Genomic DNA, 17,699 nt, shown 5'->3' on the forward strand with positions numbered 1-17,699 from the left:
CATCCCTAGGCCGGGCGCGGTGGCCCAAGCCTGTAATCCCAGCACTTTGGGAGGCCAAGACGGGCGGATCACGAGGTCAGGAGATCGAGACCATCCTGGCTGACACAGTGAAACCCCGTCTCTACTAAAAAAATACAAAAAAACTAGCCAGGCGAGGTGGCGGGCGCCTGTAGTCCCAGCTACTCGGGAGGCTGAGGCAGGAGAATGGCGTGAACCCGGGAGGCGGAGCTTGCAGTGAGCCAAGATCACACCACTGCACTCCAGCCTGGGCGGCAGAGCGAGACTCTGTCTCAAAAAAAAAAAAAAAAAAAAAAAAGACATCCCACTGGAAAATAGATCATGGTTTTATTTGCCTTCTTCCAATTAGAAAGATTGCTGCTTCATTCTGTATGTTGGTCCCCAGAGAGCTTACAATGGTGAGAGCATGGAAGGAAAAGAAATACTCATCATCTGGAAAGCAGCTCAAAGCAGATGTTGTACAATGCAGTTCAGGCAAAGTCACAGCATCGTAGATAAAGGAGCAGGCTTTACTGGGAAACTTACAAGCTGAGAGCCTGCAAGAGAAGGCATGGGGGATATGCTGGGACCAGGGCTGTTACAGGAGGTAGCTAGTGAGGTATGGGCAGGGCAGGAGAGGGCTCCCCTCACGCACACACCAGGAGTGTCCATCGACCATCAGGTGATGGTCTGGCAGTTGTTAACTGTCTTTCTAAAGTAATAATTGGTCACAGCCACCACCAGGGAAAGGCAGTCTCCTAATAACTAGAAAATGCTTGGCCGGGCCTGGTGGCTGTAATCCCAGCTACTCGGGAGGCTGAGGCAGGAGAATCGCTTGAACCCAGGAGGCGGAAGTTGCAGTGAGCTGAGATGGTGCCACTACACTCCAGCCTGGGCAACAGAGGGAGATTCTGTCTCAAAAAGAAAGAAAGAAAAGAAAATGCCTGAAGGCTGGGCATGGTGGCTCACGCCTGTAATCCCAGCACCTTGGGAGGTTGAGGCGGACGGATCACTTGAGCCCAGGAGTTCAAGACCAGCCTGGGCAACATGGCCAAATCCCATCTCTACAAAAAATACAAAAACTAGCCGGATATGGTGAGACACGCCTATAATCCCAGCTACTCAGGATTGAGGTGGGAGGATTGCTTGAGCCTGGGAGGCCAAGGTTACAGTGAGCCAAGATGGCACCACTGCACTCCAGCCTGGGTGACAGAGTGAGACTCTGATGAAAAAAAAAAAGAAAAGGAAAAGGGAAAGGGAAAGGAAAGGAAAGGAAAGGAAAGGAAAGGAAAGGAAAGGAAAGGAAAGGAAAGGAAAGGAAAAGAAAGAACTGGTGATCAGCAGCTTCCCGATAAGATCTCAGGAGTGGGAAGAAATAATACGAGACCCTGGAAACATGCCAACGTATAAAACCCCAAGTCAAGAGTTTAAACAGTGCACTCGGTCTCTCAAGTCGCCCACTTGGCCCTCTTCCAAGTGTACTTTCCTTCCTTTAGTTCCTGCTCTAAAGCTTAATAAACTTTTACTCCTGCTCTAAAACTTGCCACAACCTTTCTTCGGCCTTATGCTCCTCATTCGAATTCTTTCTTCTGAGAAGGCAAGCAGATGTTGTACAACGGAGCCCAGGCAAAGTCACAGCATCATAGATGCAGACCTTCAGGGAACTACCACCACTAACGGGGTGTTCTGTTGGACAGGTCATAGTGAGCATTCCAGTGAAGGCACATCCCTCCCTTTTTGTTCTCTCTTTTTCAAGACCAAAACTTGAACATTCTTATCCGTGGGGTCCACATAGACAATGTGGCATCAGGCTGTCTTGATGTAGATGCCAAGAGTCAGGAGTTATCTGAGAAGGCCAGTTGCCTCTTATCTGGAAGTCTTGGGTGCTCACTGGAAGTTGCAGCCCCTCCAGCGGGGAGGGAGAAAGTCATGGGAAGCTGAGTTTGGAAGAAATAGGAAGGCACTGGGTTACAGCTCTTCCCCCGTCCTGGAAGCCCAGAGTCATCTTCAGACTCTACTGTTTCACCACTGGCACTGGTCAGTGGCATCATCTTTTAATATAAAAAGCCATAAAGGGGCCCGGGGCGATAGCTCATGCCTGTAATCCCAGCACTTTGGTTGACCGAAGCAGGAGAGAATAACTTGAGCTCGGGAGCCGGAGACCAGCCTGGGCAACATGGCGAGACCTCCATCTCTAAAAAAAATATATAAAAAGTTAGCTGGGCATGGTGGCGGACGCCTGTAATCCCAGCTACTCGGAGGTTACCTTACCACTCCACTCCAGCCTGGGCAACAGAGTGAGACCCTATCTCAAAAAAAAAAAAAAAAAAAAAAGGCCATAAAATTTAGGATTCTATTTCTATGAGCATTTTCAGATGCCTTCTCCTTGTTCACAGCTCCTAGGACCTTTTGTTTTATTCTAGTTTAAGCAAAATTTAAATATTTTTAAAGTTGGCAGTTAAAATCACGAAGAAAGGAGATCGAGACCAGCCTGGCCAATATGGTGAAACCGCATCTCCACTAAAAATACAAAAATTAGCCGGGCGTGGTGGCTCGCGCCTATAATCCCAGCTCCTCGGGAGGCTGTAGTAGAAAAATCGCTTGAACCCGGGAGGCGGAGGTTGCATTGAGGCGAGATCATGTCACTGCGCTCCAGCCTGGGCGACAGAGCGAGATTCCGTCTAAAAAAAAATAAAAGAATTTTAAATATTTGTGCCTTCCGGCCTCGGCGGTGAAGTTAGTTCTCTTTGAAGGCTGCCGCTAACTCATTGCCACCTGCTGGAGAAGAGAAGAAGTGCAGCCGGACGCCTGCCGCCGTGTCTGGCCTGTGCCGCCGCCTCCGCAGCCCGAAATCATCCCGCGCTCCAAGGCACCGCCCTGGTGCTCCAGGTGAAGGCTGAAGAACGGTATGTGCTATGTGCGGTGGGCTCTGGCAAAGGCGGGTTCCCGCCCTTTCCATCCCTGTGGAGTGTGGTGTGTGCGACCTGCACCCTTCCCTTTACTGTGGGGGTGGGCACCCCGGCGAACCGCAAAACAGCAGGCGGACTCCCCTGCTGGAGAGAAGCCGGGGAAGTGCAATGGTAAGAAGAGCGGTGGCCACACCTGCTGCTGTGAGGATCTGAGCAGGGTTGGGTTTTTATTGTTGTTGTTGTTGTTGTTTGTTTTTGTTTTTGTGTTTTGTGTGTGTGTGTGTTTTAATTATACTTTAAGTTCTGGGATACATGTGCAGAACCTGCAGGTTTGTTACATAGGTATACATGTGCCATGGTGGTTTGCTGCACCCTTAAACCCATCATCTACATTAGGTATTTCTCCTAAAGCTATCCCTCCCCTAGACCCCACCCCCCGACAGGCCCTGGTATGTGATGTTCCCCTCCCTGTGTCCATGTGTTCTCATTGTTCAACTCCCACCTATGAGTGAGAACATGCGGTGTTTGGTTTTCTGTTCTTGTGATAGTTTGCTGAGAATCATTGTTTCAAGCTTCATCCATATCCCTGCAAAGGACATGAATTCATCCTTTTTTATGGCTGCCGTTTTTTTATTTTGTTTGGTTTTGTTTTTGGAGATGGAGTCTTGCTGTGTCACCCAGGCTGGAGTGCAGTGATGCAATCTCAGCTCACTGCTCACTGCAACCTTCGCCTCCAGGGTTCAAGCAATTCTCCTGCCTCAGCCTCCCAAGTAGGTGGGATTACAGGCGCCCACCACCACGCCAGGCTAATTTTTTTTTGTTTGTTTTTGTTTTTGTTTTTGTTTTTTTGTAGAGGCAGGGTCTTTCTTTGTTGCCAAGGCTAGTCTTGAACTCCTGGTCTTGAACTCCTGGTGGGTGTATTCCGCCTGCCTCAGCCTCCCAAAGTGCTGGGATTACAGGCATGAACCACGGCATCCAGCCTGGAGCAGCTTTGATGTGCTTCTATAGTGTGTGAACAGGTGAAGTTTACTTATTTAGGCTAATGTCATATGACCTTAGGAATAAAAATTAGAGAAAGCAATTTTCAAGCCTGCTCTTGTAGGTATAAAATTAGGCCTGTAAGCAAGAGATTTGAAAACTCGTTCACCACAGACCACTGACATTTTTCATGGCTCCAAGAAAGTAGTTAGATGTATTGAATACCTAAGTATTTAACTGTTGTTTGTTTCAAGAATATCACTAGGGCTGCCGGGCATGGTGGCTCATGCCTATAATACCAGCACTTTGGGAGGCCAAAGTGGGCGGTTCACTTGAGGTCAGGAGTTAGAGGCCAGCCTGGCCAATATGGCGAAACCCTGTCTCTACTAAAAATACAAAAATTAGCCCCGCGTGGTGGCTGTGCACTTGTAATCCCAGCTACTCGGGAAGCTGAGGCAGGAGAATTGCTTGAACCTGGGAGGTGGAGGTTGCAGTAGGGGAACCTGCTAGGGGAAATTGTTTTTCAAATCCATCCACTTCTTTTCTTCCCAACTGAGTCATAGTTCAGGGAACCACACTCTCTCCCCTAGATCTGCCTCTCCCTACCTTGAGGGTTCTCTGCTTCCAGGCTTGCCAGCATCTGAGCCATTCGACAGCAAGTAGAATGATCATTATAAAATGCAGATCTGAGTATGTCTTTGCCCTGCTTGAAAATCCTTCAATGGCCTGGTGTTGTAGTGCACACCTGTAATCCCTACTATTTGGGAGGCTGAGGTGGGAGGATGGCTTGAGCCCAGGAGTTGGAGGCTGCAGTGAGCTATGATTGCCACTGCACTCCAGCCTGGGTGACAGAGTGAGGACCTGTCTAAAAGAGAAAGAAAGAGAGAGTGTGAGAAAGAGGAGGGAAGGGTGGGGAGAAGAAAGAAAGGTGGGGGAGAGAGAGAGAAAGATGAGAGAGAGAAAGAAAAAAGAGAGGGAGGGAGGGAGGAAGGAAGGAACGAAGGAAGGAAAAAAGGGAAGGAGGGAGGGAGGGAGTATGAAAGGAAGGAAGGGAAGGAAGGAAGGGAGGAAGACAAAGGAAAGGAAGGAAGGGAGGAAGGAGGAAAGGAATGAAGAAAGAGGAAGGGAAAGAAAAGGAATAGAAGGAAGGGATCCTTTCATTGTTTTGGAGTCCAAACCCTCTAATAAGTTTATGAGGCCACTCTGGGGCTGGCCCAGCCTCTTCTTTTTTTTTTTTTTTTTTTTTTTTTAGACGGAGTCTCACGCTGTTGCCCAGGCTGGAGTGCAGTGGCGCGATCTCGGCTCACTGCAAGCTCCGCCTCCCGGGTTCCCGCCATTCTCCTGCCTCAGCCTCCTGAGTAGCTGGGACTACAGGCGCCCGCCACCGCGCCCGGCTAATTTTTTGTATTTTTAGTAGAGACGTGGTTTCACTGTGGTCTCGATCTCCTGACCTTGTGATCCGCCCGCCTCGGCCTCCCAAAGTGCTGGGATTACAGGCTTGAGCCACCGCGCCCGGCCCAGCCTCTTCTTTTAACCTGGTGCTTGTGCCATGCAGCCTCCCTTTCTCAAGCACATCACTTCTGGGCCTTTATACACACCCCCTTCCCTCACGCAGTCACTGTTGAAGGAAATGGCTTTTTTCTTCTTCTTCAGGCCTTAGCTTCCTTTTGGAAGAGGCCCCTAGCCTCCCTGAGACTGGCTGGGTTCTGCTTCACTCTCACAGCCCAGCCCAGCCTAGCCCAGTCCCTTGGACCATTCACAGCCCATGAGAAGTTGGGTCCTCTCTCCATCCCCTTACACTTCAGGCTCCCTGAGGGCAGGACCAGGTCTTGTTGACTTTTGTATCCCAGTGTCTAGTGTGCCTGGTCCATAATAGGTGTTTAGAAACTAGGAACCTGTTCATCAGTGGGAACACATGGACACAGGGAGGGGAACAACACACACTGGGGCCTGTTGGGGGCGCTGGGGGAGGGAGGGGCTTAATACCTAGGTGATGGGTTGATGGGTGCCGCAAACCACCATGGCACACATTTACCTATGTAACAAACCTGCACGTTCTGCACGTGTATCCCAGAACCTAAAATTAAATTTTTTTTTAAAAAAAGGAACCTGTTCATGTTGCATGAATAAGTGGAATATTTGAAACATTTTTAATTCCCAAGAAAAAATATGTATGCCATCAATTTTATGGACTAAATTAGAATCCAATTCTTTAAAAGTAGGTTTTCTGATAAAGGAGAAATTCCCAATTTACTGTCATGGTTTGATTTAAAAAAAAAAAAAAAACTGATGTGAGAAATGAAATTAAAATGTTTGGCCAGGTGTGGTGGCTTATGCCTCTAATCCGAGCACTTTACGAGGGCAAGACAGGAGGATCACTTGAGCCCAGGAGTTCAAGACCAGCCTGGGCAAAATAGCGAGATATTGTCTCTACAAAAAATAAAATAAAATGTCCCCCCAAATCTGTTATAAATGAGATAAGACCCATGAGAATCATTCAACTCTTCCTTTTCTTAGACCTGACTTTCTCAATAGAATGTGTATTACTTGGCTGGGCGCGGTGGCTCAAGCCTGTAATCCCAGCACTTTGGGAGGCCGAGACGGGCGGATCACAAGGTCAGGAGATCGAGACCATCCTGGCTAACATGGTGAAACCCCGTCTCTACTAAAAATACAAAAAAACTAGCCGGGCGAGGTGGTGGGCGCCTGTAGTCCCAGCTACTCGGGAGGCTGAGGCAGGAGAATGGCGTAAACCCGGGAGGCGGAGCTTGCAGTGAGCTGAGATCCAGCCACTGCACTCCAGCCTGGGCGACAGAGTAAGACTCCGTCTCAAAAAAAAAAAAAAAAAAAAAAGAATGTGTATTACTTAAGAATGAGAGTTTTTACAAGACTAAAATACTATTCTGAAAAATAAGTGTGACTTTGCACTGATTAAATTTGGCCATAGTTAATTAATCCATAATATTTGATATGGTTTGGCTGTGTCTCCACCCAAATCGCATCCTGAATTGTATTTCCCATAATCCCCACGTGTGATGGGAGGGACCCAGTGGGAGATAATTGAATCATGGGGGTGGTTACCCCCATGCTGCTGTTCTCATGACAGCAAGTGGGTTCTCATGAGATCTGATGGTTTTATAAGGGGCTTTTCCCAATTTGCTCAGCACTGCCTCTTTCCTGCTGCCATGTGAAGAAGGATGTATTTGCTTCCCCTTCCACCATGATGGTAAGTTTCCTGAGGCCTCCCCAGCCACGCCGAACTGTGAGTCAATTAAACTTCCTTCCTTTTTTAATTACCCAGTCTTGGGCAGTCCCTTATAGCAGCATGAGAATGGACTAATACAATATTCTTTCCTATTAAAGGAAACTTTATTTTAATAAAGTTGTAGAACACTTTTTTTTTTTTTTTTTTTTTTTTTTTTTTTTTAGTCTAAAACCAGGGCAAGTTTAAATTCTGGACCTCCAAACCAGATTTCAGAAAGACTTAATCGTTCCAGAATCACCTTATTATTAACAGGGTTTGTTTGTGCCTTCATTCTAGGGGCTCTCAAACACACCAAAGCCTGCTAAGGCTCCAGCTCTCTCTATGAAGCAAGACACCCCTGTGTTCAGTGGCATTTGGCAAGGACCCTGAGGTCACAGCCTGGTTTTGTGATGTGGTGATAACGACTTTAAGTGGTGAACGCCAAAGATTTTATATTCTGTGTGCAAATCATGATGGATCTAATGGCACAGCATGTAAAATTTCTCAAGTATTGCTTTGCCACCTCCACTGCTCATTAATTTAACTTGGTAGGAGTTTCTTGATGGAAGACAATCAAACATTTTTATGAATGAGTCGCAAATACTATTATACTGATTCTTTGGAAAATGTAATTCTTATTGTTTTATAAGAAAACAGTCATCACCTGCAATAGACTGATGTTTGTGCTCCCCTCACCCCCAACCAAATTTATATGTTGAAATGTTGAAATTCTAACCACTGGTGTGTATCAGGAGGTGGGACATTTGGAAGGAAATAAGGTCATGAGGATGGAGCCTTCATGAATGGGATTAGTGTCCTTATAAAAGGGGACCCCAGAGAGCTCTCTGGCCCTCCTTCTGCTTTGTGAGAATACAGCAAGAAGATGGCTGTGTCTGAAACAGGAAGTGGACCCTCAGACACTGACTTTGCTAGCACCTTGCTCTTAGACTCCCCATCCTCCAGAACTATGAGAAATAAATCTGTTGTTGAAGCCACTCAGTCTATGGTATTTTTGTTACAGCAGTCTGAACAAACTAAGACATCATGTTTCTTAGTTTTCCAGAAATAAACATATTTTCCAAGGACAGAAAAGGACAAAAGCAGAAAGCAAAAGATACTTCCTGGTATTCTCCTGGTAGGAATTTTCCTCCAGCTACAAGAACATTAGTGTAGTGGGCTGAACAATGGTCCCCTAAGATAGCAAGTCCTAATCCCTAATACCTTTGGAACCTGAAAATGTTACCGTATTTGGAAAAGGCTCTTTGAAGATGTGATTTTTTTTTTCAGATTTATTTTTAGATAGGGAGATTCTCCTGGATTATCCAGGTGGGTCCTAAATGCCATCACATGCATCTTTGTAAGAGATAGGCAGAGAGAGATTTGAGACAGACATAGAAGAGGTAATGTGAAAACAGAGGCAAATATTGGAGTGATGCTTCCACAAGCCAAGGAATGCCAGCAGCCATCAGAAGCCAGAAGAAGCGAAAAGAATGAATTCTCAGCTGGGTGTGGCGGCTCATGCCTGCAATGTCGGCACTTTGGGAGGCCAAGGCAGGTAAATGGCTAGATCCCAGGAGTTCAAGACCAGCCGTAGGCAATATGATGTAACCCTGTCAGGAGGTCAGGAATTCAAGACCAGCCTGGCCAACATGGTGAAACCTTGTCTCTACTAAAAATACAAAAATTAGGCGGGCTTGGTGGCAGGCACCTGTAATTCCAGCTACTCGGGAGGCTGAGGCAGGAGAATCACTTGAACCCCGGAGGCAGAGGTTGCAGTGAGCCAAGATCGCACCACTGCACTCCAGCCTAGGTGACAGAGTGAAACTCTGTCTCGTAAAATAAAATAAAATAAAATAAACTGGACTTCAGGGAAATAGGTCAGTAGCAAACTGCTCAAATCCTAATGCGATGTTGTAACCAGAGCACTAAAAAAAAAATCATAATGCTGATAAAAAAAAATATGAGCCCATTCTATCTACACTTGCATGTGCACCCACCTTCATCGTCAGCCAGCCTTTGCAGCATCAAACCCTTGGGCTCACACTACCTACTCTGAGATGTAGACACGTGAGGGAATTAGAGATCATCTTCATTGGGAAAAAAGGCTTCTGGAATTAAATGAATGACATGTACACATAACTTCTTCGTCTGCACTTTTACCAGATAGCTTAACATTGGGGAAAAACTCGTGGTCTTTAAAGTCACTATATTGCCACTACTTGCACAAAAGGAAAGTATTTCTTCAGGATTTGTTTTTTTTTCCTTTAAGATCTTCATACATTGCTTCAAAATATTAATGTGCAATGAAAAATAGCATAGAAACCATGTGACTTCCATGTTATGCTGTCCTCAGTGCCCTAATTACCAATTTACATGTGACCTATTATTACAGAAACACATCATAGAAGAAAGGACTGTGTTCAGGAGGTTAGGGAGGAGAAGATTTTGTGTAGCAATGATCTTGTTACTTGGTCTTATTGGAGCTGTACAAAAGGCACAAAAATGGAAATATTGAACGTATTAGTCAGCATTGTATCTGCATGCATGTAAACAGAAACTCAACTACCATGTCTTTACCAAATAGGGATTTGTTTTTCCACATGGTCAGGATTCAAAGGTGGGCAGGCCAGGCTGCTGCAGCTGCTCTAGGGACCCAGGTTCCTCCTAGCTCCCTGTACCATCCTTAGATTGTTGCTTTCATCTTCATAGTGGCAGGACAGCTACTTGACCATCAAGCATCGAGTCCATGAGTCAGGCAGGAGGAAGAAGGACAATGGGCATGTTCCTGGAAGCACCACGAAGCCACTGTTTATAGAGCTGAGAGTTGGCCAGATCATGTCATAAAGTAACCCCAACTACAAGAGAGGCTGGGCATTCAATATTTTAAGTGGGTAGACTGTGCCCAGAATAAAATTGGATTCTGTGAGTAAACACAATGGGAAAATGGCTATTGGCAAGCAGCTGGCAGTGTCTGCCACATTGGCATAAAATGTGTCTTAAAGATGCTCATTATAAATCTGATATTTATTTATTTATTTGAGATGAAGTCTCACTCTGTCACACCCGGGCAGGAGTGCAGTGGTGCAATCTCAGCTCACTGCACACTCTATCTCCCAGGTTCAAGTGATTCTCCTGTCTCAGCCTCCCAAGTAGCTGGGATTACAAGCGTGCACAACCACACCCAGCTAATTTTTGTAGAGACAAGATTTCGCCATGTTGGCCAGGCTGGTCTTGAACTCCTGACCTCAAATGATCTGCCTGCCTCAGCCTCCCAAAGTGCTGGGATTACAGGTGTGAGCCACCGCACTCAGCCATAAATCTGCTATTTATTGAGCTCAGAAATTTCTTAGGAGGCCTTAGGGTTGATGCTCACAGGAAACAATTTTCCTCTGCAGGGAAATCTTAAAGAATACCACTTTAAAAATTACTGGATTGGCCTGGTGCAGTGGTTCATGCCTGTAATCCCAGTACTTTGGGAGGCCGAGGCGGGCAGATCATGAGGTTAGGAGTTTGAGACCAGCCTGGCCAACATAATGAAACCCCGTCTCTACTGAAAATACAAAAAAATTAGCTGGGTGTGGTGGCGAGTGCTGTAATCCCAGCTACTTCCGAGGCTGAGGTAGTAGAATCCAGGAGGCAGAGGTTGCAGTGAGCCGAGATCGTGCCACTGTAGTCCAGCCTGAGCGACAGTGCAAGGCTCTGTCTCAAAAATAAAGAAATAAATTACTGGATTAGGTTCTGCAGATGCTTTTGAATAATGTTTTTTGTTTTTTGGGTTTTCTTTGAGATGGAGTTTCACTCTTGTCACCCAGGCTGGAGTGCAATGGCACGATCTCGGCTCACTGTAACTTCCTGTGTTCAAGTGATTCTCCTGCCTCAGCCTCCTGAGTAGCTGGGATTATAGACGCACACCACCACGCCCGGCTAATTTTTGTATTTTTAGTAGAGATGGGGTTTCATCATCTTGGCCAGGCTGGTCTCAAACTCCTGACCTCAGGTGATCCGCCCACCTTAGCCTCCCAAAGTGCTGGGATTACAGATGTGAGCCACTGTGCCTGGCTTGAATAATGTTAATAAGGGGTTTTGAATAATGCTGCTAAAAGGACTCTAGGAATGTATACAACTTTAGATTTAAAAACAAAACAAACACAAACTTCTATAATTTGCAGTCTCCCACATCTCTTCATTTGTAAAATGTATTACACTGAATCAAAACACATGAGACACATAAATCAGATTTAATTTTCAATTAGAATAAAACTCCTGATCTATTATCTGGGTAAAACTAAACTTATTAATCCCTAAAAGTTCTCTTTAAAATGAGCTGTTTGTTATAACACATTCCCTAAAAACAAAAGTACCACATTTAACTTCAGGAGAGCTAAGTGCGAGTGCCAGTTCTTCCATTTATTAGTTGGTGACTGCAGGGGACATAAGACCTATGCAGGATCTGCTCCCACTTTGTTCCTTCTCTGGAGTACCCCAATCTTGCTCAAGTATCTCCCCATCCCATACCTACGAGAAACTGACCCCACCCCCAGCGCCATAGGTAATCCGCCCTTCCTCCAGTGATTTGGGCAGAAATGGGCATTAGTAAGTATAGGTTGGGATTCTAATTAATAATACTAATGTTGAAAAAATTACTCACTGTTCCACATCCCCACATTCTAATCTATAAAACAGGGATGATGCTGTTGGCTCTATTTAACATAATCACCGTAAAGTGCTTTTTTATTTTGCAATATGGAATACATTCAGAAGATGGTATTGTGTGAAAAAGAAACAGAAGTAAGTGGACTAGCTTGGGACATTTCCTATAAACTGTTATTGCTGTATTTGGAAATTATGGAAGCTATTTTCTTTTAAAAATTATTTCAAATGTGTGCATTCAAATGAGTGTCAGGTACTTTGAATTAGTCACATTGTGAATTTCTGCATATATTCAATCAATCATCCTCCTATGCACCAGGCACCATAGTAGTTGCTAGGGTACAGTAATTCGCAAGATGGTCATAAGATGTAGCAGGGACTTCTCTTAGGAGCCTGCCGTGCACTTTCTCCAAAGCATGGAAATAAAGGAAAAGTTTTAGTTATCACAGGGGAAATTCCAGTCACCTAGTGAGCCCTGAGAAGTAAATGAGCAACTTGATAAGCAAGAAGGTAATGGTAGCTTAAAACAATAGCCAAGAAAGTTTGAATTCCGGGATGTTTTGCTCCCTACAGAAACTAAAGAGAACTCCTCTCCCCCCTGGCTGGCTGAGGGTAGGCTGCCATCATGAACCACACGGTAACTATCCTAACTAGAAAGTTCATGACTACTTCAGAAGAAAAAGATGCTCATTGATGTCCTTCACCCCTGGAAGGCAACAGTGCCTGAGACAGAAATTCAGGGAAAACTAGCCAAAATGTACAAGACCACACTGGATGTCATCTTTGTATTTGGATTCAGAACTCATGTTGGTTGTGGCTTTGGCACAATTTATGATTCCCTGGATTATGTAAAGTAAAATGAACCCAAACATACCAAATACAGACTTGCAAGACAAGGCCTGTATGAGAAGAAAAAGACCTCAAGAAACCAACTAAAAGAATGCAAGAAGAGAATGGAGAAAGTCAGGGGGACTGCAAAGGCCAATGTTGGTGCTGGCAAAAAGCCGAAGGAGTAAAGGTACTGCAAGGATGTTATCTGCAGCCCGTGAGGATTTTTCACAATAGCATTAATAAGGCTGGGTGCGGTGGCTCACGCCTGTAATCCCAGCACTTTGGGAGGCCAAGGCGGGTGGATCACAAGGTCAGGAATTCAAGACCAGCCTGTAATCCCAGCTACTTGGGAGGCTGAGGCAGGAGAATGGTGTGAACCTGGGAGGTGGAGGTTGCAGTGAGCCGAGGTTGCACCATTGTACTCCAGCCTGGGCACAGAGAAAGACTCTGTCTCAAAAAAAAAAAAAAAAAAAGAGGCTTGGCACGGTGGCTCATGCCTGTAATCTCAATGTCAGAGGAAAGGGGTCCTGATCCAGACCCCAAGAGAGTGTTCTTGGATCTTGCGCAAGGAAGAATTCAGGGCAAGTCTACAGTGCAAAGCAAAAGCAAATTTATTAGGAAAGTAGAGGAATAAAAGAATGGCTACTCCATAGACAGAGCAGCTCCCACGGCTGCCCATTTTTATGGTTATTTCTTGATAATATTCTAAACAAGGGGTGGATTATTCATGCCTCCCCTTTTAGACCATATAGGGTAACTTCCTGATGTTGCCATGGCATTTGTAAACTGTCATGGGGCTGATGGGAGTGTAGCAGTGAGGACGGCCAGAGGTTACTCTCACGACCATCTTGGTTTTGGTGGGTTTTATCTGGCTTCTTTACTGCAACCTGTTTTATCAGCAAGGTCTTTATGACCTGTATCTTGTGCTGACCTTGTATCTTATCCTGTGACTTAGAGAACACCTTAACCATCTGGGAATACCGCCCAGTAGGTCTCAGCCTCCTTTTACCCAGCTCCTTTTCAAGATGGAGTTGCTCTGGTTTCACACACCTCTGACACCAGCACATTGGGAGGTCGAGGCGGGCGGATCACCTGAGGTCAGGAGTTTGAGACCAGCCTGGTCAACATGGTGAAACCCCGTCTCTACTAAAAATACAAAAATTAGCCAAGCGTGCCGGTGCGCACCTGTAATCCCAACTACGTGGGAGGCTGAGGCAAGAGAATCGCTTGAACCTGGGAGGTGGAGATTGCTGTGAACCAACATTCCAACACTGCACTCCAGCCTGGGTGACAGAGACTCTGTCTCAAAAAAAAAAAAAGAAAGAAAAGAAAGAAAAGAAAAGAAAGAAAGAAAGAGAAACTAAAGATAACCTCCTAACATAGGTCACTGAGTTGTTTTTCAGAAACATGGATGCCCAGCAAATGAATCCACTGGCACCCAGACTTCAGGTAAGTGGGAACTGAGGACTCAACTCTAACCGCTATTTTTTTTTTCTGAAGTTCTTTCTGAGGGGCCTGGAGGAAGTCACGCCCATGAGCCAAAGCTAACACTCTTTTCTTCTGACCCCAAATTTTTAGACAAACCTTTGCCATCTTAACCAACTGCAAATCAGAAAATCTTTGAATCTATGACTTGTAACCTGGCCCATGCCCCACCATCCACTTTGAGATGTCCCGTCTTTTTAGGTCAAACCAGCATATAGCCTCCATGTATTGATTTATGACTTTGCCTGTAACCTCTGCCTCTGCCTTTAAAAACCCTTGCCAAGGCGGACAAATCAACTGAGGTCAGGAGTTCGAGACCAGCCTGGCCAACATGGCAAAACCCCGTCTCTACTAAAAATACAAAAATTAGCCAGGTGTCGTGGTGGGAGCCTGTAATCCCAGCCACTAGGGAGGCTGAGGCAGGAGAATTGCTTGAACCTGGGAGATTGCAGTGAGCCAAGATCGCGCCACCGCACTCCAGCCTGGGCAACAGACCAAGACTCCATCTCAAAAACTAAATAAATATAAAAACCCTTACTTGCAAGCCATTGGGGAGATCAGGTCTTAAGTATGAGCTGCCTGATTCTTCTTGCTTGGTGCACTGCAAAGATAAATACCCTTCTTCCTCCTAAGGCAAACTGCAGAGTGAATGTTTGGCTTTACTGAGCCAGGTGAGCAGACCCCAGTTCAGTCCTGTACCAGGCACAGGTCCCTGCCCTCATGGAGCTGCAACTGCCAGTGATCTGTTGCAATGCCCAAAACAGACTCACCCAGAGGCAGATTCCGAGCAATGCAAAAACACCAATCTCATTCTTTTATTGCTAGGCTTTTTTTTTTTTTTCCTAAGTCAATACTATTAGTTTGATTACATATCTTATTCGCTAGGCTTTTTATCAAATTACTTATGTTACTTTTTAAAAATTAACCTGTTCCACCACACGCGGTGGCTCACGCCTGTACTCCCAGCACTTTGGGAGGCCGAAGCGGGGGGATCACAAGGCCAGGAGATCGAGACCATCCCGGCTAACACGGTGAAACCCCGTCCCTACTAAAAACACAAAGAATTAGCCGGGCATGGTGGCGGGTGCCTGTAGTCCCAGCTACTCGGGAGGCTGAGGCAGGAGAATGGGGTGAACCCAGGAGGCGGAGCTTGCAGTGAGCTGAGATCGCGCCACTGCACTCCAGCCTGGACGACTGAGCGAGACTCTGTCTCAAAAAAAACAAAAATAAAAATAAAAAATAAAAATTAACCTGTTCTCAGTCAGGTATGGTGGCTAACACCTGTAAATCCAGCACTTTGGGAAGCCGAGGCAGGAGGATCACTTGAGCTCAAGAATTCAAGACCAGCCTGGGCAACATGGCAAAACCCCATCACTACTAAAACTACAAAAATTAGCTGGGTGTGGTGGCACATGCCTGTAATTCCAGCTACTTGGGAGGCTGAGGAAGGAGAATCGCTTGAATCCAGGAGGTGGAGGTTGCAGTGAACTGAGATTGCACTACTGCACTCCAGCCTGGGCGACAGAACAAGATCAGTGATCCGTCTCAAAAAAAAGAAAGAAATTGCAATCTGGAAGGATGGTTAGAACCATTCTTTTGAGGGCGCCATCACTACTTGAAAACATGCATGTTAAAGTTCTGTTTAAAAACTCACATTATTTTTTAGTCCCAGGTTAAGAGTGTAGCATTACTTTACAATGAACCACCTTCAGATGTGGCAGTGATTGCAGTTGCCCCCTATTATTCTGTCATTCTGTCATTGTCATTGTGAGATATTCATTTTAAACACCTAGAGAAGGGAAAATTAATCATGCTTTAAAATCAGATAAAACATTAATGGTCTTGAAAATTTAATACTAATTCTCAGTTTTTAGTTTTCACACAGATGAAACTTTCTGATTTAGAAATAAACCTAGGGGAAGATTTAATGAGTAATTGATATTAAAAAGTTGAAATCACATGTATGCTCTAATTTTTTTACATGAAAGCAATTTTGCTTTCCACGTCTTTTTTTTTTTTTTTTTTTTTTTTTTTTGTGTGTGTGTGTGTGTGAGACAGAGTTTAGCTCTGTTGCCCCAGCTGGAGTGCAGTGGTGTGATCTCAGCTCACTGTACGCTCCGCTTCCTGGGTTCACGCCATTCTCCTGCCTCAGCCTCCTGAGTAGCTGGGACTACAGGCGCCCGCCACCACACCCAGCTACTTTTTGTATTTTTAGTAGAGACGGGGTTCCACCGTGTTAGCCAGGATGGTCTCGATGTCCTGACCTCGTGATCCTCCCCCCTCAGTTTCCCAAAGTACTGGGATTACAGGCATGAGCCACCGCACCCGGCTCCACATCCTTTTATTTGAAAGAATTGAGTCTCACATTTGTCAGATAAATTGCTGCCTAAATTATCTAAGATAATTTTCACATTCTTGCGTGGAAATCAAATTTTGCAAGGTTATAGAATTAACTTAGAAGTGACAACGGTGTGTTCTTTCTTCCAGGAGGGCTTGCTAATTGAAGTTGAAGCATCGAATGTCCTGAAAGCACTCAAACTCATCAGGTAACAAAAGCCCAGAGGACAGAAATGAAGCAAAGCAAGTTGGTTCTTGAAATGAAACTCTGGAAATCCCAACTTGAGAAAATAAAGAGGCAGGGGAAAAAAAAAAAAAAAACTAGAAAAAGAAAAAAAAATCACAAAATAAAAGGCACTTAGGAAGGGTTTTTTTGTTTAAGTATTTATTTTTTTCCATTATAAGCATTACACAGATTATACTATGGTTTTGAAATTGTAAAACTATGTCTGTTTGTTGTGTGTCTCTTCTCTCACTACTTTAAAATGTAAAAAAGAACAAGAACTCCCCTTGCCTATATCTTACATGTGCTGGATTACAAGCTCAGATGCCCACTGGGCCGATCTCAAAAGAGGTTCTGCAAAGTGGGGGACCATGTCCAGAATGTCAGGCATTCCAGAATGTAGTAATGCTATAATTTCCTGAATACTGTATTCTATGCCTAAAAGAAAAAGAGCCAACCGTAAAAATCTGGATTCAGCTCAAAATTAAATAATTTTTCCTGCCAGGCGCAGTGGGGGACCATATCCCCCACTTTGCATAGCCTATTCTGGGACCCTGAAAGGGTTAGCTGCCTCTGGACTCCAGACTTTTTTTTTTTTTTTTTTTTTTTGAGACAGAGTCTTGCCCTGTCACCCAGGCTGGAGTGCAGTGGCGTGATCATGGCTCACTGCAACCTCCACCTCCGGGGCTCAAGCAATCCTCCCACCTGAGCCTCCTGAGTAGCTGGGACTACAGGCACATGCCACTGCGCCTGGCTAATTTTTGTATTTTTGGTAGAGGCATGGTCTCACTATGTTGTCCAGGCTAGTCTCAAACTCCACGCCTCAAATGAACCTCCTGCCTTGGCCTCCCAAAGTTTTGGGATTCCAGATGTGAGCCACTGTGTCCATCCAGACTCCATTTTTTGCCACACAAAGTGTGGGTCCAGTGCTGCTAGACATTTGGGTATTCCAGAGAACACTGTCCTGGGGTCCCCTAAAAGCTAACCCTGAGACCAGGATTGGCTGCAAGGATTTATTTGGGAGGTGATGGCAGGGAGCTCAGTG

General features: G+C 45.3%; 1 long non-coding RNA gene and 1 pseudogene across 1 annotated transcript; both read left to right on the forward strand.

Annotated features, from left to right (window-relative positions):
* The first annotated feature begins 2,718 nt into the window (after window positions 1-2,718).
* LOC105465110 (uncharacterized) lies at window positions 2,719-8,123 on the forward strand. Its single transcript, XR_011611778.1, has 3 exons — window positions 2,719-2,903; window positions 7,049-7,110; window positions 7,426-8,123. It is a non-coding gene; the product is annotated as an uncharacterized lncRNA (long non-coding RNA).
* A 2,500-nt stretch (window positions 8,124-10,623) lies between these two features.
* On the forward strand, window positions 10,624-16,832 carry LOC105465111 (small ribosomal subunit protein eS24-like; annotated as a pseudogene).
* The last annotated feature ends 867 nt before the right edge of the window (window positions 16,833-17,699 follow it).

This window comes from Macaca nemestrina, chromosome 13, assembly GCF_043159975.1.
Source record: "Macaca nemestrina isolate mMacNem1 chromosome 13, mMacNem.hap1, whole genome shotgun sequence".
Lineage (NCBI taxonomy): Eukaryota > Metazoa > Chordata > Mammalia > Primates > Cercopithecidae > Macaca > Macaca nemestrina.